We start from the raw sequence: 26,545 nt of genomic DNA, 5'->3' as shown, positions 1-26,545 counted from the left end.
TATCCATAAAAACCCTGGTCCCTTACATGCCTGTATGAGGGTATGAGGGAATTGAAAGTCTGAATGATTTTGCAAGGCACTGTATAAGTGTTTTCAACTACGTAAGGGGCCTATTTATGATTGCTCGAGCTTTACAGCTTGAATACTTAATACTCATGCTGGGTTTCATGCCGAAAAAGCTTTTAGGTCCTTGATGATTGCTTGAGCTGAAAAAGCTTGAGCAATCATAAATAGGCCCCATAGTGTGGATTCAACATGGAGTTATCTGAATGCTACTAAGTATTAAATGTATTAAAGGGCAAGTCAACCCCAACATAAAATTTTTAGAAAACATACAGTAATTCTAAGCCACATTGCAATATACATTTATTAAACATTTTCAGTGCTTTTATAGTTATGTGTAAAAATAAGCACTATCGAACGTATTGTTTGCTTTTTTATTGAAAACAGCATTTACTCTTGGGGTTGTTACTTTTTAAGCAATGTTGAAAAAGTCTTGGTTCCCCAGCAAAGACAGATCTGTTAATCCGTTTACGTTGTTTCAACAGTCTGAGTCACCAGGGCAGAGAATAGACCTCTTTCAATAGCAATAGATACAATACAATACAATTCAATAGCAATACAATAACAATGCAAAGTTGTTTAGAATGCTTTCTTTTATTGCTTTCTTTTATTAGGAAAAAATGGGGTTGCCATTCCTTTTAAAAATAGAATTCATTTATAAAATGAATTTTTAATAAATTTTTTCCTTAATTTCTTAAGAAGTAATGATTTTGTAGTGGAATGGTTATGCCAGTAAACTGCCAGTGGTTATACAAGTGCATCAGACAAAAAGATATATCTCATAAGCAAATCTATAAAAGTAGATGAATTTCCCTTTTTGAAAGTGAACAAACAATGACAAATGAAATAGGTCCAAACTTGTGGTATGTTTTTTTGTTTAAAGCAGTGTGGTTTCAGTCAGAGGTCTGTAATGTCGTTATACACATTAGCCCAAAATACGTGTCTGCTTGGCTGTGGTTTCAGTCTTGCTCTGCAAAATGCTAATTTTATATAATGTCTGGTTACCTGAAGTATGTCTGCATCTAAATACTAGGGGCAAGCACAAATTTTGGCACTATAAGACAAGACACATTGCCTTTAGAAAGTAGGCAGTAACTTAAAAGATATCAGCTTGTGTTTGACAGAGAGAGAGAGTGGGGGGGGGGAAGAAAGCATATGAGATAGGAAATTACTTAAAGATTGTGGTTTATATGCAGTATAGAGACAGAGGGGAACTGAAATTACAGCACAGAGAAAAAGAAACATTAGCAAACCCTTAGAGACTTTAGAGAACTATAATAAATGTTATTGTGTACAGCAAAAGTGTAAAATTAGCATATTTATATATGTATGGGATCCGTTATCCGGAAACCTGTTATCCAGAAAGTTTCAATTTACGGGAAAGGCCATCTCCCATAGACTCCATTTTATCCAAATATTCCAAATTTTTTAAAATGATTTCCTTATTCTCTGTAATAATTAAACAGTACCTTGTACTTGATCCTAACTTGATATAATGAATCCTTATTGGAAGCAAAAACCAGCCTATTGGCTTTATTTAATGTTTACATGATTTTCTAGTAGACTTAAGGTGTAAAGATCCAAATTACAGAAAGATCCATTATCCGGAAAAAGCCAGGTCCCGAGCGTTCTGGATAACAGGTCCCATACCTGTATATCATATATATATATACAGTATATACACATTTAGGTACACAAATATTTGGACATACATAAAATTATTTGGAGTTGAAGTTATATAATCATAATGTGGGCTGAGTGCAGACCGCCTGCTTTAAAGGGATACTGTCATGGGAAAACATGTTTTTTTAAAACGCATCAGTTAATAGTGCTACTCCAGCAGAATTCTGCACTGAAATCCATTTCTCAAAAGAGCAAACAGATTTTTTTTATATTCAATTTTGAAATCTGACATGGGGCTAGACATTTTGTCAATTTCCCAGCTGCCCCTGGTCATGTGACTTGTGCTCTGATAAACTTCAATCACTCTTTACTGCTGTACTGCAAGTTGGAGTGATTATCACCCCCTCCCTTTTTCCCCCCAGCAGCCAAACAAAAGAACAATGGGAAGGTAACCAGATAACAGCTCCCTAACACAAGATAACAGCTCCCTGGTAGATCTAAGAACAACACTCAATAGTAAAAACCCATGTCCCACTGAGACACATTCAGTTACATTGAGAAGGAAAAACAGCAGCCTGCCAGAAAGCATTTCTCTCCTGAAGTGCAGGCACAAGTCACATGACATGGGGCAGCTGGGAAATTGACAAAATGTCTAGCCCCATGTCAGATTTTAAAATTGAATATAAAAAAATCTGTTTGCTCTTTTGAGAAATGGATTTCAGTGCAGAATTCTGCTGGAGCAGCACTATTAACTGATTCATTTTGAAAAAATTTTTTTTTCCCATGACAGTATCCCTTTAACTAATTTATATCTAAATTGGGTGGGTGGTTTAGGAATGACAACACTTTTTATACTTAGTCCTTTTCAAGGGACCAAAACTAATTTGGCAATTGGCCAATAAGCTGTTACATGGCCAGGTGTTGGCAGCTTTCTCATATTTCAAGGAACACTGAACAATGTAGGTTTCAGTAAATATACTGTACATCCCATAAAACAGCTCATATGTAAACCCCCGCTTTATCTAAATAAAAGTATGTTTTTATAGAAATATACTTTTTTAGTAGCATGTGCGATTGGGTAATCCTAAATAGAAATTCACCATTTTATGAAGTAAAGGCTGCTGGGGTCATACGGTTCACGGAGCTCACAAACAAACTAAGAGCACACATATATGTTACAGAGTTCTGTCTTTTACTTCCACCTTTTTTCCTATTACAGTCAGAGCTGCGTAATTTCTGGTCAGTTGTGTTGAATGCTTATTAGTCTGAGGCCTATATAACCTCTGAACTCTGGTTCATTTCAATACCATTTTCTATTTCTAAAGCATAGAAGTCAGGTCAAGCTGAAAATATTTTTTTTCCCTTTTTCCTTGGATATTTTGCTTATGTATGCAGAAAGAAACATGATTGTGATAACAAGTTTCAAGGCTAGCTGTTAGATAAGGTGGAAGATGGTTCTAAAAACAATATGTTATGGTACAGTCTTGGGCTTCGAGGTTAAGAATAAGAACTAAAATCATTTAAAAAAGAAAAAAGGTAATCACGCCTTTATGCTGTATGTAACCAATCATGTATGGCTAATATTTTCTATGCTGATGTGATATTATAAAGATAAATGTAATAGTTAGTTTTGGTAGAGAATTCTCCAGAGCTACTGAATGCTGTTGTGCTTGAATAAACTTCCTTCTCTGATTGAAACGTTGAAATGGCATTGGACTGTATCATTGGAACAGATACTCACCGAGGTCCAGACCCAACAGATGATCTCTGGGGAATCACGCAGGCCATCACAAAATTATAGCTCAAGGTAAAAGATGTAAAAGGGCAATATTTACCTATATATATATATATATATATATATATATATATATATGTATATATATATATATATATATATATATATATATATATATATATATATATATTCTAGTTTGGTACAGTTCTTTAATAGGCCACAGGATATAATATAAAGGTATAGGACCTGTTATCCAGAATTCTCGGAACCTGGGGTATTCCGCATAACAGATTTTTCTGTAATTTGGTTCTTTATATCTAAATTCTACTAGAAAATAATTTGAACATTAAATTAACCCAATAGGCTGGTTTTGCTTCCAATAAGGGTTAATTATAGCTTAGCTTGGATCAAGTACAATGTTTTTACAAGGAGTAATGGTAGAGTAAACAAGTTAATACTCACAAAACGGGGTTACCGATAGGCAACCACTGTATGGGCAGGTGGGGAGATTATCCTGACCCCACTCAGGAATAAGACGTCGCTCTCTGTAGAAGAAGAAAAAGGGGATGATCCCCCTCCACTCGGGGTGGACTCGATATAGTCGCCTGGCGTGTTTATACAAAGACACTGTTGTTTTTGCTCCCGTTTCACATTGCCTGATGAAGCAGGAAATGCCTGCGAAACGCGTTGCAATACTGTTTTGTGAATAAACTATTACTGAAAATTACCACTTTCGTTGGTGTTGGCTAGGAGGAGGTAAGTCCACTACTACCTCCTCTGAATTACCCATTGGGTTTTTAAGTGTTTTTAGCTAATTTTATCCTTTTGGCGCCTCTGTTTTGTTTTACTACTGGATCAAGTACAAGGTACTGTCTTATTACTACAGAGAAAAAGGAAATCATTTTTAAAAATGTGGATTAATTGGATAAAATGGAGTTTATGGGAGACAGCCATTCTGTATTTCGGAGCTTTCTGGATAACAGGTTTCAGATAAATTATACCATACATGTACTCTGTTGGTTAAGTGTTTATTATCAAGGTATAAGCAAGAAGTTAAAGGGACAGTAACACCAAAAAATTAAAGTGTCCTAAAGTAATGCAAATATAATATAATGTTGTGCTGCACAGGTAAAACTGATTTGTGTTTGCTTCATAAACACAACTACAGTTTATATAAACAAGCTTCTGTGCAGCCATGGGGGCAGCCATTCAAAGCTGAAAAGGAAGAAAAGGCACAGGATAAAAAGTTGATAACAAATATGCTCTTTACCATACAATGGGATTTTGGGATTCTTAGACTGTATCTGTTATCTACTATATGTCCTGTGCTTGATGGCTACACAGCAGCTTGTTTATATAGACTATAGTTTTTTTCTGAAGCAAACACAACAGTTTTGCCAGTGCAGGGCAACACTACATTATATTGTCTTTCCTTTAAAGGACCAGTAACATCAAAAAATTAAATTGTTTTAAAGTAATAAAAATATAATGCAGTGTTGCCCTGCACTAGTAAAATTGCTGTGTTTGCTTCAGAAACATTACTATTGTTTATATAAATAAGCTGCTGTGTAGCCATGGGGGCAGCCATTCAAAGGAGAAAAGGCTCAAGTTACACAGCAGACAGCAGATAAGCTCTGTCTGTCTAATGGTGTTATCTGTTATCCATTATCTATCCTGTGCCATTTAGCCGTTTTTCAATTTCCGCCATTGCTACACAGCAGCTTGTTTATATGAACTATAGTAGTGTTTCTGAAGCAAACACATCCATTTTACCAGAGCAGGGCAACAATACATGATATTTTCATTACTTTAAAACACTTTCAGTTTTTGGTGTTACTGTTCCTTTAAAGAACATTTATTTTTTGGTGTTACTGTTCCTTTAAACAGGTAAAAGGTCTGGAGTTGATTCTATGCGTGGAATTTGCATTTAGAAGGCGTTGCTCTGACTTTCTGAGCTATCAATGCATGTGAAACAAAGCATTATTAGGCTGAAAAAACAAAACAAACCCATCACACAGAGAGAGAGAGAGAGCAGACACATTATAATTGAACAAATGAACAATTTGGTACATTCTTAAAAAGAAGAAATGAACTTGGGAGATCAGCACCACCAAAAGACTTTGATGACTTTGGAGACAACTGTAGTAGATGATCGCGGTTTTCTTTCCATGGTAAAGTAAACCCTTCACAACATCTAACCAAGTCAAGGGTCAAAACATATTTTGAAGGCAAAAAAGTGTAATATCACCTGGAGTGAAGACCTGGCATAGTATAACTAGGGAGGAAGCCCAACATATAGGGGCGGATTTATCAAAATTTGAGTTTAGAGCTTAATAAATAAAAACTCACGCACGTTCTATTAATTCCTATGTGATTTTAAAAATTGTATTTATCAATGGATAAAATTTAGAACTCAACATTTGACAAATACTGTTTTAAAAATCCCATAGGAATGAATAGAACATGGGAGAGCTCTAAACATTTAGATAAATTAGGCCCAAATTTGTGATGTACTATATATGGATTCCATACTTCAGGCAATGATTAACTGCAAAGAATTGTCAACACAGTATTTAAAGTGGTCATACAAAACATATATTTAGGATTTTGTTAGTTTGTCCAGTTACCTTTGAGCCCGTGGAACTGGGAGCACAATGTATAAAAATGGCTTTAATTCTTAAAAGACTTGATTGGTGAATATATTATTATTATATATAAAAACAACAAAATTCACATTACAAACTGCTGCATACAATTAAAGTCTATATAATACTAAAGACCTGGGGTTATTTACCAAACCTCAAATTTATCTAGTCTGGCTTTTTGGGGCAAAAACTAAAATTTTTCGTGGAAAAAAAAACTTGAATTCTTTGAGATTTATTATACCCCGATGCTTCAAAAAGCCTGAATCCTAAAATCTGGAATCTCACACCTGTTGAGGTCCTGTATAAGTCAATGGGAGAGGCACCTATCCCAATTTAAAGTTATCGTGGTGTGCGCTGGGTTTAGCCTGAAAATCCGACTTTTTCAGGGTTTTCGGGCAAAAATTCTAAAAAGTTTTTCACAGATCCGATTAAATCGAGTTAATGTTTATGTTAATTATTATTATTATTACAAGATAATTAATAGGTAATTCTAATGTTCCTGTAGGAGTTTAACTTTTTGTGTGTTATTTCATGGGCATTCTTTTGTATTAGAATGGAGCACAGAAAATAGTCTAAAAATAGGTTATGCACTGATGATATTTCACACTTGGGCTGGCAAATCAGTACATTCTAGAGCATATGTTACTGTTTTCATTATCATTCAGCGCTCGGTCAGCTAAAAATGCCTACATTTTTTTTAGCCTATTAATAATGTTTTTTTTCTTAAGGGCTGAAATCTTTCAGCTGATGATAAAATACTGAAACGTATTATTCAGCATCAGTGGAAGTATTCATGCCTATAAGCCCAGGGCGATTAACTTTGCAGTCTCCAAAAATTTCATTTGATTTGCCTTTTTCTGATTTTTGTTTTCCTGTAGGTAAACAACTGGAAAAAAAAAACATTGTGTTTAAGCATGGCAGATAATCCCACAAAATGCTGAGTTTTTCAAAACAATCAATGGCATGGTTTTATAAATAACTACAGTATTTATGAAATTATTCTCTTAAATTTAAATAATTGAAGAAAAAAATAAAGAATGACAATAGCTACGTGCCTTTCTAACAGATATTCTGGTACTTAGAAATAGACATACATACATACATACATACATACATAGATAATTGAAGTTAGTAAATAGCTATATGTGACAAACACTCCTTATTCAATGCAGATTTATTTTTGATGAAATATATTGGTTCAAAAGATATGATCACATAATACACATATACAAGGGCACCATAAAAATTTTTTTGATGTTTCTGGAGAACACAGAAATATTTATTGCGATTAGAATACAGAAGATCTCATCGGCAGCTGCAAACAGAATTTTTACTGTAAGGCTGTGGAATGCACTCCCTGAAGAGGTCATACGGCAGACACAATGGATGGTTTCAAGAAGGGCTTGGATGCCTTTTTAGAAATGCATAACTACTGGTATTCGTTTATATCGTAGAATATACTGAAGTCTGAATTCAAGAAGGTTTTTCCCCTTTGTGACAAAGTGTTTTGAATTAGTTTTTTCTTTTTTGATTTACCTTCCTCTGAGGCATCTTAAAGGTACAGGTATGGGATCTGTTATTCGGAAACCCATTATCCAGAAAGCTCCAAATTACGGAAAGGCCGTCTTCCATAGACTCCATTTTATCCAAATAATCCACGTTTTTAATAATGATTACCTTTTTCTCTGTAGTAATAAAACAGTGCCTTGTACTTGATCCAAATGAAGATATAATTAATTAATTAATTAATTAATTAATACTGGAAGAAAACTCTACCTACTGGATTTATTAAATATTTAAATAATTATAATAAAAATAATATAAGATGCTCTTTTGGCCTATAAACTAATCATATACAATTAGGAGGGTCACTACAAAACAAGGTAATGGGACCCACAAAATCCTATACATATAGGATGATTTTATTATATCTTTGTGTATACATCCTAAGAAAAATGTCCTGATCCTTAAAAAACAGCAGTAGGGAGCTGTAACGTATGGTATCCCAAAACCCAGAGCAAATCCCATGGTCCCGGTCTCGGCTCACACTTCTGCCTTTAGCAGCCACCTTTGGCTTTGGGAGGAGCCCTCCGCTACTCAGATGCCGCCAGGACTTAACGTGAGAAGACCAAGAGGGAAGCTCTGGGCAGGCAAGGGAACCGTAACATATACAGGAAGTATGGGGAACAGAGAGTGCAGATGTGGAACAGGCAGAGACAGTACCAACCAGTACAAGATCAGGAACCAGGAGCGTAGTTGGGATAAACAGGCCAGATCAATACCAGTCAGACAGTGCAGTACAGGATCAGGAACTTGAAGCATAGCTAGAATAAACAGGCTAGGGTCAAAACCAATCAGTAACATGGTACAAGGTCAGTATCCAAAAGAGTGATCAAACAGGCAAGGATCAGTCCAGGCAGTGATACAATAAGGTCAGGAACGGATAATCACACAGGAATCACAACCAAGAACCATCAGGAAACAGACCTACTTTGGGCAATGAGTCAGTGCAGTGTAGGATGTTTTTTAGTCAGACTAATGGCTTACACAGATCACCTGTGGCCAGATTGGTAACAGGTGAAACAAGCCATGATTACTAGCAATTACAAAGCATAACCATAGGAGTGAACCAGGGCCTTAGCTGTCTGGTCACATAGAGCAGCAACAACACAGGAAAAGGTCCCCAGTTCAACTCCAAGCAGGCTATCACATTACCCCCTTCTCTAAGGGGGCCAATGGACCCACTAGACCTGCCAGGGAACCCAACATGAAATTGTTTTGATATGGTCTGCATGGATCAAAGGCTGGAACCCAAGATTTCTCCTCAGGACAAAACCTTTCCAGTGTACCTGATATTGTAATTTGGGTAGGCCCTGAACTGACTAAGAGCCAGGCTTAATACAAAACATTAGTTCTCAACCTGACTAAGGCTAAATGGAAGCAAAAATAACAGACCAACAGCTAAAGTAGAGACTTTTATAGCAGCAGAAGGAGTCCACCTTCATATAAATTTTAGAATAAGATATTGGAAAGTAAGGTGTTCAGATCATTGCAGCCATATAACCATATAAAAAAGATTTCCAAAATACTGCTTTGAGATTAATCATGTTTTAATAGTTTTATTTTTACTCAACAACAAAAGCTGAATTCACAAGGGGGAGGGCCGGCAATATGTTCAGCAACAACATATTTTTCCCAGGCCTGGGCTACGTTTAGGGAAAAAATGCACTGGCCTTGTGAAAAAATGTAGCACAGCACCACTTTGCCATGTTTCTTGCTTTCCCCAGATTTCCCAAATTGCAGATGTAGACTCACATATGTGCAGTACAATAAATTTTAACATTTTACTCTACTGTGCATGCACACATCTGAGTCTTCCAAAAGATATCTCGAATTTGGTTCAAAGAGGGAAAAAAATCCTTCTTGAGTCCAGCAATCAATGGCTTATGTCATTACAAGTTCTTCAAAAAGGGAATTGCCCAACATCATTTCTGCCTTTGTCAAAACAAATTGCTGAAAATTAATCCTGCCTATTTACATTTCTTCACATGCTCTGCAAGTAGCCACTCAGTGCAGAGTGGACTTAGAAAAAGTTAAAAAACTTCATTGTGATAATTTTGGCAACAATGCAATAAAGCAGATATATTTTCAAGAAATATTTCCATTTGGTGTTTGCAAGGAAAATAGATCAACATTTTTATATAGAGGTAAAGAATATATTATTTGAAATGATTGGGACTTGCTTTGGATCCTTTATTTAATGTTAAATAACTCCTATAGGAATGCTTTGCTACCAATATGGATTCATGCTGGCTTACTCAGGATTACTTACAAGGTGATGTTCTTTTACTGCAGAGGGGAAAAATATAATTATTTACTTAAGGTAGACTCTATGGCAGATGGCCGTATTGTAATTTAAGGTCACCTTAGACGTAAACGACCGATTTTAGCAAAAACCAACCAATACGTCAAATTATCGTGAAGTTAGTGGAAATCGAACGATCGTACATCTTACGATTTTTTGTCCGACATCTGTCAGAAAATTGATCAGCCAGGTTAAAAAAATTTTATTGGCCCAAGTGCAATCTATCTATGTTTGCAGGGCCAACCAGGCAGCTACCCTCAGTTTTCCTGGCAATATCGCCTGAAATGGTCTTTTTAGTTGATGGACAAATCAACATTTAAATGATCGTTTCAATCGTTTCTTTTAAAGATCTTTACATCTATGGCCAGCTTTAGAGCCTTCTGAAAATTGGATCTCGAGATAGGAGATCCCATACCAACACATTTACAGAATGATTGATAATCAAGACTCAGTGAAGCTTACAATCTAAGGTCCCTAATACATCATTCAACACATTCTAGGACCAATTTCATTGGAATGCATTTAAAGTGTCTATATATGACAACTCTTTTAGATACCTTCCTGGATTAGGGATGCCACCACACCCATTTAAAACTAGACATATGTAAAATCCAAAATCCTTGCTGACATACTTGCTGTGTACATGTAAGCTGCATGACTGTACTGAAACTTGAGAAGTCTGCATCTATATTAACTGCTAGTGTAGATTAAATAGGTGTCCAATTGTAATGGATTAAAAGGCAACCCTATCCTACTTGCTTGCCAATAAAATTTTACTTGAAAGAGATATTGTATATTTTTTCTCTATAACAATATAGTTTTGTTCACTGCTTGCTGAACACCGATACACCACGGCTACCCAACTGTATGCCATGTGGCCTCAGGGACCATACCACATGCCAGACTTGTAGCTGAATACATACAGCAGACCAAAAATCAATTAATTTATTTCCTATGAGCAAAGGTATCTATGTATTATGTCCTATGAAAAATAAAGAAAAAAGGTTTACCTTGCTACAAGTCTTCATGTGGAATAACTGTTGGGTAGGTATCTGTAGTATCAACTATTACTAGTAAATAAATATACGCTGGAAAAAAAATTTGATAATAATCAGGGTTAAGAAGCAGTTGTTGACTAACAGCTCTTGGGCATAAATAACTAAAGCACTGAAGGTCTATCTATTTAAATACATTATAGCACACCTATGCTTTTATATTTGTAATGCAACACAACATATTTTGAAATATGACTACACGTAAAAGATTTTACTAAACATCTTACATCTTAGCCCTTGTAGATGTGCATTTCTAGTGTGTTTTGTGTAGCCCAGCCACTAAAACAGGCACGCATACATTGTTTGTGTGACAGAATCTCCTTTTCAACACAGTTTTTATGAAAACAACATTAAAAAGCAAATCCGAGTTACGACGTTTGCTTCCATTCATTTTGTATGAAGTCTTGTTTACTTTTAATGATGTATGCTCTTTAATTAAAGCTGCCGTTAATCAGCGAGGGTGAGATGTATAAAGAGAGTATATGTGCACTTTATAAATAAATGCTCATAATAAAGAGGAAATGAAACATGAAGACAGTGAGAGAAGCAATAGGAAAGTGGGAGGGGGGATGATGGGGGTAGATGTAGATTGACAATAATGTAATGTGCTCTAAAGCAGTGAACAGTGAAGCCTCTGTATTAGGAGTCACTCCCCCTTTACAGCATTATTTACCCTCTAACCTCCATACGTAGATCATCCACTTTAAGTGACCAAAAGTGTTTCACATAATAAAAACATTAGCTGAGCCAGGATAAGGACTGTAGAGCCCAGACAATATCCACAGACAAGTAAATCACCAGACAATATTGTTAGTACAGAACTAGAGATTGCATTTGCATTAACCACAATGCACTGGATTAATATATATTACTTTAGTGAGGTCATATGATACACAAGTAACATCTGTCTCTTTCCCCCATTAGCCTCACATATCTGTACTCTCTGGTTACCCTCCATATGCTCACGTAACGATTTCCCCCATATTTCTCTCTCATACACACGCACACTGCACATCCTCTGCCCACAGCCCAACTCTGTCACTTCCTCTGTCTGTTTCTGATCTGCATGATCTTTTCTTCTGTCATCGAAGCAGAAATGAGAGAGAGGCAGCAAGTGACAGAAGATAGAGAGAAAGAGCGAGAGGACAGGAGTAATGGAAATGTGTGAGAGGGGCACATACAAAAGGAGTGGAGATTGCTTCTTAGAAATGGAAATGCCATATAAACAGTAGTGAATTCAAAGCACGTGCCCCCCTCCCACACGTAGCTGGCTATGTACAGTATATAGCACCCTGACTGTATAATATAAAGTGCACTCACTACACTACAAATCATTCTAAAATCATCCAGGGGCAATCACAATGCTGTGCCGGCATCAGTATAATGCTGTTGGAGTGATTTTGCAAGGCAAATGGGAAAAAGCACACTGTCATGTGGAGACAATGAACAGGGTTCCAGATGATGTGCACACGCACGCTGTGCTGAATGCAATTACCCACTGGCTTTACTGCCACAGACCAAGTGAAATGCTGCAGAACATACACACCAATAGGGGCACACACATCGCTCACACAATGTTACAGTCAGTGGACACAGTCGGAAAATTATCCAGTGACTGGAACAGCAGGCATTACAGACATATGGGATCATTTCAGCAATGCACAGTATACACAAAGCATAAACAGTGAGATAACATACAAACTGATATGAGCAGCTGTCATTTACCTCTGTAATCCTCCTCGCTGTCACCCTCAAGCTCCTTCAACCTCCCTTTTTCTTTCTCTGTAACAGCTGCAGGCTGCTGCTTCTCTCTGTGTGTCAGTTTCCTCCCATCAGCATCTCCTCTGCTGACCTCTCTTCCTCCTCCCCCTTCCATTTCCTCACTCCCTTCCACCCATCCTCCCCCTGCCATGACTCTCTCTCACACACACACACACACACACACACACTACACATCCTTTCCCTATAGCTCCACTCTGTCACTTCCTCTGTCTGTTTCTGCTCTGCATGCCCTTTTCCTCTGTCATCCAAGCGGAAATTCGAGAGGCAGGGAATGTGAGACGACGTAGGAATCATGGAAATGTTTGAGAAGGGTATATACAATAGAAGGGTGCAGGCATGTCTTCTGATGGAAATAAAAATGTGATATTAAGGTAGTGATTACGAGGTGAATAGCCTTCACTCAGACAATAATACACATAATAATAATACACATTTGTTACAGCAGATGCATAATATAAAATAGTATAAAAAAAAACTATGAAAACTTAATCACAAATCTGTGCCACTGACTTTTCTTAGTATAATGTTGTTGTTATTATTTTGAAAGGAAAATAAGAAAAGCACATCATAAGCAACACACACACACACACTGCGCTGAATGCAATTACCCACTGGGTTCACTGCCACAGATCAAGGGAAATGCTGCAGAACATACACACTGATCAAACAAAGCAAAGGGCAGCACACAAAGCCAGACTGGAGCTCCACAGAGCTTCAAATGTGATTCAGCGCATGCAATTTATAAAGAGCGAGATGACATCTAGATTGGTATGAATGGCTGTCATTTACGTTGTATTTTGTGATAATCCTAGTTATCAACCTCCCTCCTCATTTTTCTGTAACAGCTGCAGGCTGCTGCTTTACTCTGTGTCAGTTTTTTTTTTTTTCATCATCTCCACATCTGATAAATGTAGCCGCCCCCTGCTAGTGCCACTAAGTGCACTTAAGGGACAAAAGACACTTACCCAAGGTGATAGAAACATCTTAGCTGTGAGCAGCCAAGAAGACATGGTGGGTGGGAGGTAGCAAGGGAACAAGGGCTTGTGGTTAAAATGGGAGCCTGCTAGTAAGGTTTTTATTTAAACCTGTTTTTTTCTCTCTCTTTTTCAGTCTCCATCTCTAAACATAGGACAATGACATATATGCTACATATTAATATGCTAAACTTGGGCTATGGTAATCTAATGGCTCATGCCATCAAAAGCAGAAGGTGCAACATCGCACCAACATGCGGGTGCTGTTCATTCACCCTGCCCCAAGGCTGAGTTGCTTTTGCTACCCACATTACTAATTCTGGTCAGTGGCACCTAAGCACAACAGCTGCCCCCCATTTACCCAAGGGTCAGCTGGAGCTCAGCTCACCTAGCTGATGGAGGGTGCATAGGTCTTTTCAAGGAAACTGTTCTATGCTGTTAAGGGTTAACTAACTCTCACTTTCCTTTCACAAACAAGGTCTTAGGTGTTAGGATGTGCATTATCAAAGCTGGGCAGATTTACACATGCTATGAGTTACTGGCCAGGAGCAAGTTAGCCCAGTCTTGCTTAATGAGACCCATGTTTTATTCATCTATTTCAGTGTGTTAAAAGCCTGACTGAGTTTGTCATTCCCAGGTGTCTTTATAGCAAACTGACCCATATGGCTGCTTTCTTCCTCCACCCCCTTTCATGCCCTCACTCCATTCTGTCAATCTTCCTCCTGTCGGGTGACATAGTGAGGGACAAATGGTAGTCATGTATCTATTAACCCAGCTGGATATCACTAAGAGGCTTGTACTTTGTTTTACATCCAAAAGATGATACTCTGGCATATTAAAAGGAAAATTACTGTATCAATAAAGTAAAGGTAATTTTGTGCTTGCAATAAGGACAGGTCCCTCATGTAGGCTGCACAACTTGATGCTCCCTAACTTGCTCATCTAAATGACATGCAATTTTGGGGGCAAGCGGGGGGCCTACATGCCTCACTACTCCTCTTGGATCAAGCACACAATTCAAGGGGCATGCCACAGGTCACTGTCCTACAAAAAGGAGTGCAGAGGCCTGCAGCCATTTTTCAAATGCCCCACACTGTGTGCAAAAAAAGTCTGATTGCAGCCTTTGTTGCACTTTTCACATTGTGTGCACTGCAAATGACCCAATGGGGCAGATTTATCAAAATGTGAGTTTAGATGTTAAGAAATGAAAACTCCCACATTCTATTCATTCCTATGGGATTTTTAGAATCATATTTATAAATTTGTGAGTTCTAAAATCCTCTAGGAATAGAACATGGATGAGTTTTTATATACATATTAACCTGAAAACTGGCTTTTTGATAAATCTCCCCCATGATGGTTTAAAAAGAATAGAGGGGTTATTTATTAAAGGACTAATTGTGTTTTTCCAGGAAAATCTGAATTTTTAGAAGGTAGTTTCATTAAAAACTCGAATTTTTGTGAATAATTTATTTATTTTTGCCCCGAAGCTGCTAAAAGCCGAATACGAAAATACTCCAGCTTAAACCTGTTAGGTCATGTAGAAGTCAATCAACCATTTGAAGTTGTTTTTTGTCTTCATGATTTTCAGGTTTTTAACAGTGGTTTTCGCCCAAAATTTGAGGTATTCAAGGTTTTTTAGCTGATAACTCAATCAATTTGAGGTATTCAAGTTTTTTCTTCCGATTGCATTCAATCAAGTTTTTTACATTCAGGTTTTTTCATGAATAAGGAAACATTTGAGTTGTGAGTTTATTCAAGATTAAAAAAATATCACAAACCTCACAAACTCAACCTTTGATAAATAGCCCCCAAATATATGCTTTTCTCTGGTATGGTGACACTCGCTTGAGAGCCTAAGGCAGTTATAACTTTCAACACAAGATGCTACAGACAGATGTGAAATGTAAATCTGCTCCTCCCCCTGCACCGTAGCACAATAACAAAACCAGAAGGCATTGATGGGCCTGTCACCCCCTTGCTGGGTGACACAATAGGCAGTGCCATACAGGGGATCTGGTTTATGTTGCTTGCAGAGAAAGTTTAACGTATGTGTTTTAACTGCAAATCTGCTTAATAGGTTAACAGAGGCAGAAAGCAAACAGAAATGTGCCCTCAACATAGCACCTTAAAATTCTAAGAAAGTCTCCAGCACAAATTTTTTATATTTACAGGGGAATGGTTTCTAATTCAAATTCTTTTATGTAAATACAGTATGTCTCATCATACATGACTTACATGATACCTTTCTGTAATCTGGACTTTTTTTTATAAAGGGGAACTAAATATCAGATATGGAAAATATTATTACATTTGGCTCTGAATTAAAAAATATGTTGTGCCGCAATTGTGTAGCAATAGTAAGAAAACACAATTCTGTATCAATGGTTGTATTGAGGGGCTATGTGTTTCTTACACAAGATACAGTATCTGAAATCTCTTTTTTTTCCCTCTGTATTTTAGCTAATCAATTCAAGCTCTTAGCATGCAATTTTTCTCACATAGGGTGTTTTGTCACCCACTCGAAATTCAAGAAAACACCCCATATGCCATCTGCTTATGTAAAAAGAAATAGACTGCAACTACCACTGTTGTCTCCCATTCATTTGAATGGGGAACATCTGACAGGGTTAATACTAAAAACAATCACTTTCATTCAGCTCATTCAGCTTTACTTGCTTCTGTGTCATTTTAGGGATTCACTAAATCCATGATTTGTTTTAAGTTTCTGCTGAATCCCCATTGTGCAGTAAGTTTTAGGGTACAACTACATGGACGATTTCTATGCGTTTTCGATGGATGCGATGCGACAAAATACAGGCGTCAAGTCAGATGCGACGGAAAACAAGGTAAGAAATGCAAATGTCGGAAGGTATTGCAGTGTTCATTCGACACAACACAACTGTTGGATGCAGACGCAGCATGCAGTGTCTGCATCCAACAGTTGCGTTGCTTCGGTCAAACGCTGCAACATCATCCAACGTTGCTGTTGCTTACCTTGTTTTCCTTCGCATCCGACTTAACACCTGTGTTTTGGCGCAGCACGTCAGATCCGGCACAATCATGGGGAAATCGTCCATGTAGTTGTACCCTAAAGCACTGGACTGCCAAATAAATTAATATTTATACAGATTATTTTTTTCACATTTGAATATGCATATTAGGGTTTGGTTATGGTTTTGTACTCAATTTTGAGTTGTGTGGTCACACCCTCATTGCACCCCCACTATAATTTAGAAATTATAGTGAGCAATATCCAGAATATGCTTCATGGAATTGCATGCTGTGAAGCTGGCCATACATACAGGGATCTACTTTTTTGGAGAGGTCACCATACAAGCAGAACTCTCACCAATTTGCCCACCTTGAGGTTACATAGTTACATAGTTAATTTGGGTTGAAAAAAGACAAAGTCCATCAAGTTCAACCCCTCCAAATGAAAACCCAGCATCCATTCACACACCCCTCCCTACTTTCACATAAGTTATATATACCCATATCTATAATAACTATAGAGTTTAGTATCACAATAGCCTTTGATATTCTGTCTCTCCAAAAAATCATCCACGCCATTCTTAAAGGCATTAACTGAATCAGCCATCACAAGATCACCCAGTAGTGCATTTCACAACCTCACTGACTGTGAAGAACCCACTACGTTGCTTCAAATGAAAGTTCCTTTCTTCTAGTCTAAAGGGGTGGCCTCTGGTACGGTGATCCACTTTATGGGTAAAAAGGTCCCCTGCTATTTGTCTACAAGTAATGTACTTGTAAAGTGTAATCATGTCCCCTCGCAAGAGGCTTTTTTCCAGAGAAAACAACCCCAACCTTGATAGTCTACCCTGTGGGTAGGTGGGTGATATCGGGCCGATCTGATCGTGGGATCTAGAGCCCAACAATCGTATCAAAATGATAAGCATACGGGCGGGCGGATCGAGGACTACATCAACAAAACAATGCGGCCCTCAATCTGATGATCAATGTCTGACCACCTTTCAGACAGATATTGATCGGGGAAGCCTGTCAGAGGGCCCCATACACTGGGGACCTTAATGCCACATCAGTTAACTATAGCCACTGTGTCATTAAAGGAATAGTAACACCAAAAAAAGTGTTTTAAAGTAATTAAAATATAATGTACCATTTACCTGTACTGGTACAATTGGTGTGTGGTTTTAGAAACACTACTATAGTTTATATAAACAAGCTGCTGTGTAGGCTTGGGGGCAGTTATTCAAAGCATAGATACCAGATACACTCTGTAGAATCCCACTGTATTCTGTTATAGAGCTTATCTGTTATCTGCTAAGTAGCCTATGCCTTTTCTCCTTTTTTAGCTTGTGTCTGCCCCCATGGCTACACAGCAGCCTATTTACATAATAGTCTTTCTAAGGCAAACACATAACATTTACCTATGCATAGCAATAGTACATTATATTTAAATTAATTTTAGACACTTTTATTTTTTGGTGTCACTGCTCCTTTAACCTTTAAGGGTCATTGTCTATAGTGGGTATAAAAAAGAGTATACAAAGATACATCTTTGCATTTGGTGCTATATTACCACAGCTGCAATTTTAGCGCTGCCTTTTCTTTAAAACATCATTGCAATATCAGAAAATTCAGAAGTCGCAGTTATTATCATTTTCAGTAGCAAAAAGCCTCAGAGACAAGCACCACAGAACACTGGTGTTAAGTCATGGGTAATTATTTATAGTCAAGCTGAACCACATACAGACCCACCAGCCAGGGACTATTTCAAACCCTGACAAATGTAAAATAAACACAAATATTCACTGAAATGACTGTAACTACTGCAATATGCCAAAAAGCAACAGGGACAACTTCTGCTAAAATAATGTTTTCAATTAATATAGGAAAACATACAAATCTGGGACCTGTGCATTGTCTGCTTACTTAACCTAGTAATCTATGCTATGCAATATAGACGGACGGACGGACGGAAAGACAGACAGACAGGTAGATAGATAGATAGATAGATAGATAGATAGATAGATAGATAGATAGATAGATAGATAGATAGATAGATAGATAGTAAAGGAATATGAATATGTAAATTACTTTATGAGCTTGTTCCTTCTTCTGCTCTAGGTCACACATTGAAACTGACAAACTTAATGCCTCTAGTTCTGTTTAGGTATAATTTCTGTGTTACCTTAACTTACAGTGAAACTACTTTGGCCTGGATTGTATTTTACTTCTAGCGTGCCTTTTTTTATTTGCCCTTGCACTCTGAGTGACCACAGTTTCCTCTTGTTTTTACCGAGCCCCCCCCCCCCCATTGCCTGTCACTGTCACATCCTGAGAGTGTCGGGAAGTCTGAGACAATGCAAAAGGTTCTGCAGATACAGAGACAAGCTTAGTCCTCCCCCTTAATTCCCATTTTACTGTGTATTCCAGCATAGTTACATACATTTTTCTACATAAATTCTGCACTGTGCTGTTGTTTGTTATGCATTTATTTAGTTCTACGCAGTAAATATTTGGGAATAGTTTATTGTTTGCATCTGCAAAGCACAATCCTGTATTGAAGGTAGAAAAGAATGATAGAACAACTTAGTTTGCACTAATACAGAATATATATATATATATATATATATATATATATATATATATATATATATATATATATATATATGTGTGTCAGCCCCATACAATAAAACTGGTTTGCTCTTGATAAAGGCCCCTGTTTGGTGGATTGTAGGTTGCAAACATGCATATGTTATTATACTGTACATTGGTCTCTTGCTGTTTATTTGTTCTTCATAACGTTTCTTCAAGGTAGGCTACTTAAGGAAGTAGAAGAGGTGGAGCATCAGCCACTTTGGTAGTGAGAGTCTGGAAGAAAAGTTTGGAAAATCCGTGGAACCCACAGAGAAATAAGTCCATGTATATGGTATTGGGCATAATTAAAGAGATACTGACACCAGAAATTAAACTCTTTTTTACATCTATCATAATATTGCCTTTGAAAGCAAACTTAACTTTGCCATAAAGTGTTGCACAATGCTTTTACATTACGTGTCTGGACAGGTAATGTAAAAGCATTGTGCAAATACTTTATGGGTTATAATCCTTAGATGCACGGATTTGCTAGTCTGTGAGTTATTGTTCAGTGTTTACCAGCATATAAATAAGAATAATGCACGTGGTGCCAATACTTATCCATCATCACAAGTATGGTTTAGATAAACTCGATATTTGGCACACACTGTTCCATACACCTCTATAGCTTCCGTTAAGATCTAATTGCATCCAACGAGCAACATATCTCTCAAATTCACCCAGTGTGTGCCTGGGGAGAGACTGTTACTGGGAGACTTCTGTTCACAGGATCAGAGAGAAGCCCCTTCTCCTATAGGCGTCTTCACTGTTTTATATACAGAGTTTAGCGCTAACTTTTAGTATGTTATAGAATTTCCAATTTAAGCAACTTTTCAATTTGTCTTCATTATTTATTTTTTTATAGTTTTATAGTTATTTGCCTTTTTCTTCTGACTCTTTGCAGCTTTCAAATGGGCGTCGCTGAACCCTTCTAAAGAGCAAATGCTCTGTAAGGCTACAAATGTATTTTTATTGCTATTTGCTATTCCTCATCTTTCTATTCAGCCCCTCTCCTATTCATATTCCAGTCTCTTGAAATCAATGCATGGTTGCTAGGCAAATTTGCACGCTAGCAACCAGATTGCTACAGGAGAGCTACAGAGGGGATTTAGAGTGGGAGAGCAACAGCTGGGAAGGGGGGGGAGCAACAGAAGGGAGGGGAAGGGAAAAGCAACAGAGGGGAAAGGGGACTAGGGGTAAGCAGAAGACAATTTAAGAGGTACCCCCATATCATTGCGCCCTAGACAGGTGCCTCTTCTGCCTACCCCAATTCCAGCCCTGCCCATCCTGAATTGTTTTTTTTAATAACCACATGTTTAATGTCTGTAATTTCTTTTCCACTCCAGGATGTAATTGCAGCTTTATTGAAATACTTCTGGGGCTTCTCTTGTAGGGTTTCTGGCGAGGCAAGGTCTAAAATATCTAAAATAGCTTCTTTCCAACACTGGTATAAAGTAAAATGAAATACAGTGTTGCTTAGCTACCTCCAGTCAGGGTAATAAGGACTCTTACAGTCCCAGACAGCTTGTGTTTTGTTTCCATAATGTTTAATAGCCTCTAGGCAACTGGTCTCTGGCTAATCTTTCCAGCCATGTTCTTACAGAGAAGAATGAAAGCATGGTTGAAACGGCTTCAACACCAGACCTGTCACAAATGTATGCTGATGCCAGAGTGGCAGTTTCACAACTGCTGATGCCCCTGAAACCTGTACCCAAATCATTGTGTCTATGCAATAGTAACAGGAGGATTTAGGAATCTTAGACAGCAGAAAATATGCAGGGAAGAATGTAGCCCTGCAGAGCATGCAACTGAATAATACAGGAATGATACCTGTGCATGCATTCTTATATGGTGTGCTCATAATAGTGAACTTGATTTGCCTAAAATGAAAGTGTGACAGTGTTGAAGGAACACTTAAAAAACAGCTGCTTTATGTGTGAGCAATTTTCCATTACAAAGTAATTAAAGGGGTTGTTCACCTTCCAAAACTTTTTTCAGATTGTTCAACAGAAATAAAGACCTTTTTCAATTACTTCCTATTTTCTATTTGTGATGGTTTTACTAATATTGAAGTTTAAGGTTTTACTTTATACCCTCTTTCTAAAGCAGCTCTTGAAGGGGGGTCGGGGACAGTTCTAAATTCATACAAAAGTTGATACATTTCTAAACTTTGGCAGAATCCATGAATTTAATTAAAGGCAGCATTTATAATCGTTACAACAGCTGTTAATATTCCACAAATGCTGCTGAGTAATGTATCAAATAATGTAGCATTCTGTAACAGTTCAGAAACTGCACCTGGATGACTAAGCTGCCAGACTGAAACATCAGTATCTAGAAAAAAGAGCCAGCGCCAAAAGCATGGGAACAGACAAACAGATATAGGCAGGACTGTTTTTAGGTCCAATGCTGTCCTCGGCATCGGACCTAAACTCGCCCTTACGTTGTGCATGCTGATGTCACACAATTTCCGCGTGCTTCCTCTGCCCCTCACCTCCGTCACCGGATTTCCAATGGAGATCTGTGGCGGAGAGTTGGGTGATTAAAAACAAAAAATAGGCACCCCCAAAATCGTGCTGTCCTAGGCACAGGTCCTCAGGGGCCTTAATATAAATACGGCCCTGTAGTGATATATATATGTGTTTGTCTGTTCCCGTGCCTTTGGCGCTGGCTCTTTTTCTATATACTGTGATTCGGGCTTGAAGAGATACAAGTAACATAGTAACATAGTAAGTAAGGTTGAAAAAAGACACACGTCCATCAAGTTCAACCGTTTAGTTTTTGTTTTTTTTGTTTGCCTAACTGCCAGTTGATCCAGAGGAAGGCAAAAAACCCATCTGAAGCCTTTCCAATTTGCCTCAGATGGGGAAAAATTCCTTCCTGACTCCAAAATGGCAATCGGACTAGTCCCTGGATCAACTTGTACTATGAGCTATCTCCCATAACCCTGTATTCCCTCACTTGCTAAAAAGTAATCCAACCCCTTCTTAAAGCTATCTAATGTATCAGCCAGTACAACTGATTCAGGGAGAGAATTCCACATCTTCACAGCTCTCACTGTAAAAAACCCCTTCCGAATATTTAGGCGGGACCTCTTTTCTTCTAATCGGAATGGGTGACCTTGTGTCAAATGGAAAGACCTACTGGTAAATAAAACATTAGAGAGATTATTATACAATCCCCTTATATATTTATACATAGCTATCACATCACCCCTTAAGCGCCTCTTCTCCAACGTGAACATCCCCATTCTGGCCAGTCTTTCCTCATAGCTAAGATTTTCCATACCTTTTACCAGCTTAATTGTCCTTCTCTGTACCCTCTCTAATACAATAATGTCCTGTTTGAGTGACGGAGACCAAAACTGTACGGCATATTCTAGATGGGGCATTACAAGTGCTCTATACAGTGAAAGAATGACCCCCTCCTGCTGTGACTCTATGCCCCTTTTAATACAGCTCAAGACCTTATTTGCCCTTGATGCTGCTGACTGGCATTGCTTGCTACAGCCAAGTTTATCATCTACAAGGACTCCAAGGTCCTTTTCCATAATGGATTTGTCTAGTGCAGTCCCATTAAGGGTATAAGTGGCTTGGATATTTTTACATCCCAGGTGCATGACTTTACATTTATCAACATCGAATCTCATTTGCCACTTAACTGCCCAGATTGCAAGTTTGTCAAGATCCTGTGGCAAGGATGCCACATCCTGGATGTGATTAATTGGGCTGGATAGTTTTGTGTCATCTGCAAACACTGATACATTGCTCACAATACCCTCCCCTAAGTCATTAATGAACAAGTTAAATAAAAGTGGACCCAATACCGAGCCCTGAGGGACCCCACTAAGAACCTTTAGAGAATGTACCATTAACAACCACCCTCTGTACCCGATCCTGTAGCCAGTTTCCTATCCATGTGCGAGCCGCAAAAGGATTGTGAACACAATTGGATCTTGGGACTATACTTTTTGGGCATATTTAGACTGAAACACCAGACAGGAATATTACAATTTTGGAAAACCGATAAGAAATAAAAAAAAAAAAATAGAAAGCAATTGAATTGAAAAAAAGTCTTTATTTGTGGTGAATAATCTGAAAATAACTGAACTGAAAAAAGTGTTTGTTAAGCATGACATTTTGAAAATGTAATCAGAAAAGTAGAGATGCGTACATTGTCTGAACAGGCTATAAAATGCTGATTTGTTTAATGAGTTAATAAGGCCTGTTCTGTATCGTGTTCAGATTTACAGCTGTGAAACAGATATTTTAGAGGTTCAGTTGCAAAACAACTGTCAATGTAAGCCAAAATTTCCCACTTATCTTTATAAAACAAACCACTGCTGGTTTGCTGAAGTCTAGCCACAGGGTGGTCATGCAATTAGACCATTGTGTTAGGAAACCATTTCACTGGCTAGGGTTCTAGTTTATAAACCACCCCAAGCAGAAATGAAAGAATACTTGGAATATGTGGAAGTAATGTAGAAAAGTAACAACAGTGTGCAAACACCAAAATATAGCATTATTCATGGATTATACATATATTGATATTGTGTAATGGTACAATGAGCAAATTAAGAATTAACTTTTAAGCTAGGCCCAAATTTCTGAAACCTCCCTGTGTCCTCCATCCCTGGAGTCCCTACTTAAACGTAGGCAAGAGGCTGGGGAGGAAGGGATTCTTCATAACTATAGAGGAAGCGTACTCTGTGGTCCGGGCCCCCCTGTTCCCAGGCCCTCCTGCAACCTGGGGTCTGCTTCCTCTATAGTTACACCACTGGGCTGGTTAATAGGCTGTCCTTAGCAAACTGTGATATATTAGGTTACTTCGAGGTTTTGGACTTTTGAAAAGCTTTATGCTTGTAAATGCATGAAAATGAAAATCTCAATGTTTTCGTATTTTTACTCAGATTTGTTATAATTAATTCAGGCTTTTTATATTTGGATCTTTTAATAAACAAGAAGACATTTATGCTAGTGATGGGCGAATAAATTCGCCAGACACAAATTTGTGCCGAATCCCCACATTTCGACACAAGCGCATTTATTTGCAAAACTGCTGATGAAAAATCAGTTAAAAAAAATATTAATTGTAATAATAAAAATTGTTGTGCATTAAAATTATTCGGACACCCATTGACTTTAATGTATTTGGGCAAAATAGTCGGGCGTCAAAATCATTGTGATGCCCATTGACTTCAATGCGTTTCTCAAATTTTCACACAGATTTTCCAACCACTAATTCATGCTTTTTTATAATGTGAGTTTAGTCGAGGTTGAAAACACCTCTAAAAATAAACAAATCTAAATAGGCATCATGCGCATTGACAGACTTTCCTGCTGAGATAACCTAGATGAATTCACTACTAAAACCAAGTTGGCATATAAATACCCCCCAAAAATGCATAGCCGTAAAAGGTATCCACTCAACACACAACACATTTTACTGTGTTTGCATGATATACCACAAATGTTCTAATTATTACACTTGGTTTAAAGCAGTACAGGAAATGAGTGGCCTGACCTTGTACTATTTAATTATTTCAATGCTTAGCTAACACAGGAGGTCTTAATAATGCTGTTCTAAAAGATCAGACATGCATGCAGGAAATAAGACAATAATAGACTGTAGAACATTATGTATAATAAACAATACAACCAGTAGGCTAAAAAAATGTTTACTGTTTTTAATGTATTTTGGTTTGAAAATCATATATGTACGTCCTGAGCCATTGTATTCAAATCATCTTGTCATCTTATCTGTAAGTAATCCTTTCTAAGTAGAGTAAGAGGGTTACTCTGCTTATTGATTAAGCAGAGAAAGATTCAGAGAAAGATTCAGATGAAAGACCAAAAGAGAACCCAGGACTAAATCTGTGTTATTGGTGGGAAAAGGTATTGTCTGGGTTCAGGGAAGGCACCAAGTGAAGGAACTAAGAGCTACTGAAATGAAAACATTTACTGCTAAAGTCTCCCCAGAAGCATCTTCAGAAAATAATGAGCAGCACACAACCACAGAAACAGGTGAGAGTGAACAACTGCTATGCTAAGATAATTTCCCTATAGTTTTTTTTCATTTGTCAATAACTGCATATACTGTAACAAGACTAGAGAAAGTGTCTGCAGAACACAGCTTTTTTCATTTTCCATCTTATAATATAATATAAAAGCCAATATATTTCTGCCATGTATGAACACCTTTGTCATCAACAGATGATCTATTCTCTTTCACCATATTCCAGCAGCTGTTTCCATTGTAGAAATAAATAAAGCCTTTTGTTGAATGTAAATAATGTAATATGAATGCTGTTGAAATATTCATGGTTTGCGTGTTTCTCATGTACAATGCCCTGGGCATGAAGTCTTAAGCCCACATGAAGAGCAAGGCTTTAGAGAGTGTTTTTGAGGTGAAAAGCACCAGTTATGGCGCTGTCAGTCACTGTCCTTTAGTCAGTTATCATTCAAGCCGGTGGAAAGGAGCAGCAGGTGATTGTAGGTACTTTTAATATGGCTGAAAACTGATGGCTTTAAAGCATCCCATGTGCCCTACGCCTAAATTGCATGCCGACCCAGAGGCAAAAAGTGTTTTGAAGTTTTTATTTTTTCAGCTGGCAAACTTGTCAGCAGGAAACAAAAAACTTTAAAATGCTAAGTTGTAAATCAGTTTTTTTTTGGATCAGTTCTATTACTCATTTATTTCCATGCAGAAAAACAATGGTGTATCTGATAAACAAGCAACTTAAATTTAGTTTACATTTCTGTAATAATATTGTCCTTTTCTCTAATTTGTGTGGCATATAAGTAAGCAATGTATTTACAAAAAAAGCATGCAAAAAGGGAAAAGGTTTTTTTTTTAATATCTTTCCCTTATTTTTTATAAATCTTATTTATCTTACTTACCCCTGATAATAAGTTTAATTTACAATGCACCATGCAGTGCAAAATGATTATTAATTGTCATTCCGACAATGGGACTTTATTTAATATATAACAGGTGGTAAATTGCAACAGTGCATTCAGAAAGTAGCTTTAAGTCGTCTGATTACACAAGGAACCGAATTGAAGACTGAATGCTATTGGATCTGCACCTCTGCAATTTAGCACCTATGTTGGGTAATGAGTACCAGTGTTTTTTTCATTTAAACCACCTTGTTCTCTGCAAAAAAATAACCCATACCT

At 37.5% G+C, this 26,545-nt stretch overlaps 1 protein-coding gene across 4 annotated transcripts in view; it reads right to left on the bottom strand.

Annotated features, from left to right (window-relative positions):
- sipa1.L (signal-induced proliferation-associated 1 L homeolog) overlaps positions 1 to 12,857 on the bottom strand; it is a 36,728-nt gene extending 23,871 nt beyond the window's left edge. For 2 of the 4 annotated variants that reach the window (XM_018257723.2, XM_018257726.2), the window contains exon 1: positions 12,712 to 12,857. The gene's annotated coding sequence lies outside the window, so the exon portion shown is untranslated. Of the gene's footprint in view, positions 1 to 8,293; positions 8,314 to 10,941; positions 11,020 to 12,711 lie in introns of those variants that run through there. The other 2 variants (XM_018257724.2, XM_018257725.2) reach the window with 2 other exon arrangements.
- Between the last annotated feature and the right edge of the window lie 13,688 nt (positions 12,858 to 26,545).

This window comes from Xenopus laevis, chromosome 4L, assembly GCF_017654675.1.
Source record: "Xenopus laevis strain J_2021 chromosome 4L, Xenopus_laevis_v10.1, whole genome shotgun sequence".
NCBI classification, from domain to species: domain Eukaryota; kingdom Metazoa; phylum Chordata; class Amphibia; order Anura; family Pipidae; genus Xenopus; species Xenopus laevis.
Note: the sequence above shows the minus strand (reverse complement) of the source record. Positions and strands in the feature narration are given on the sequence as shown.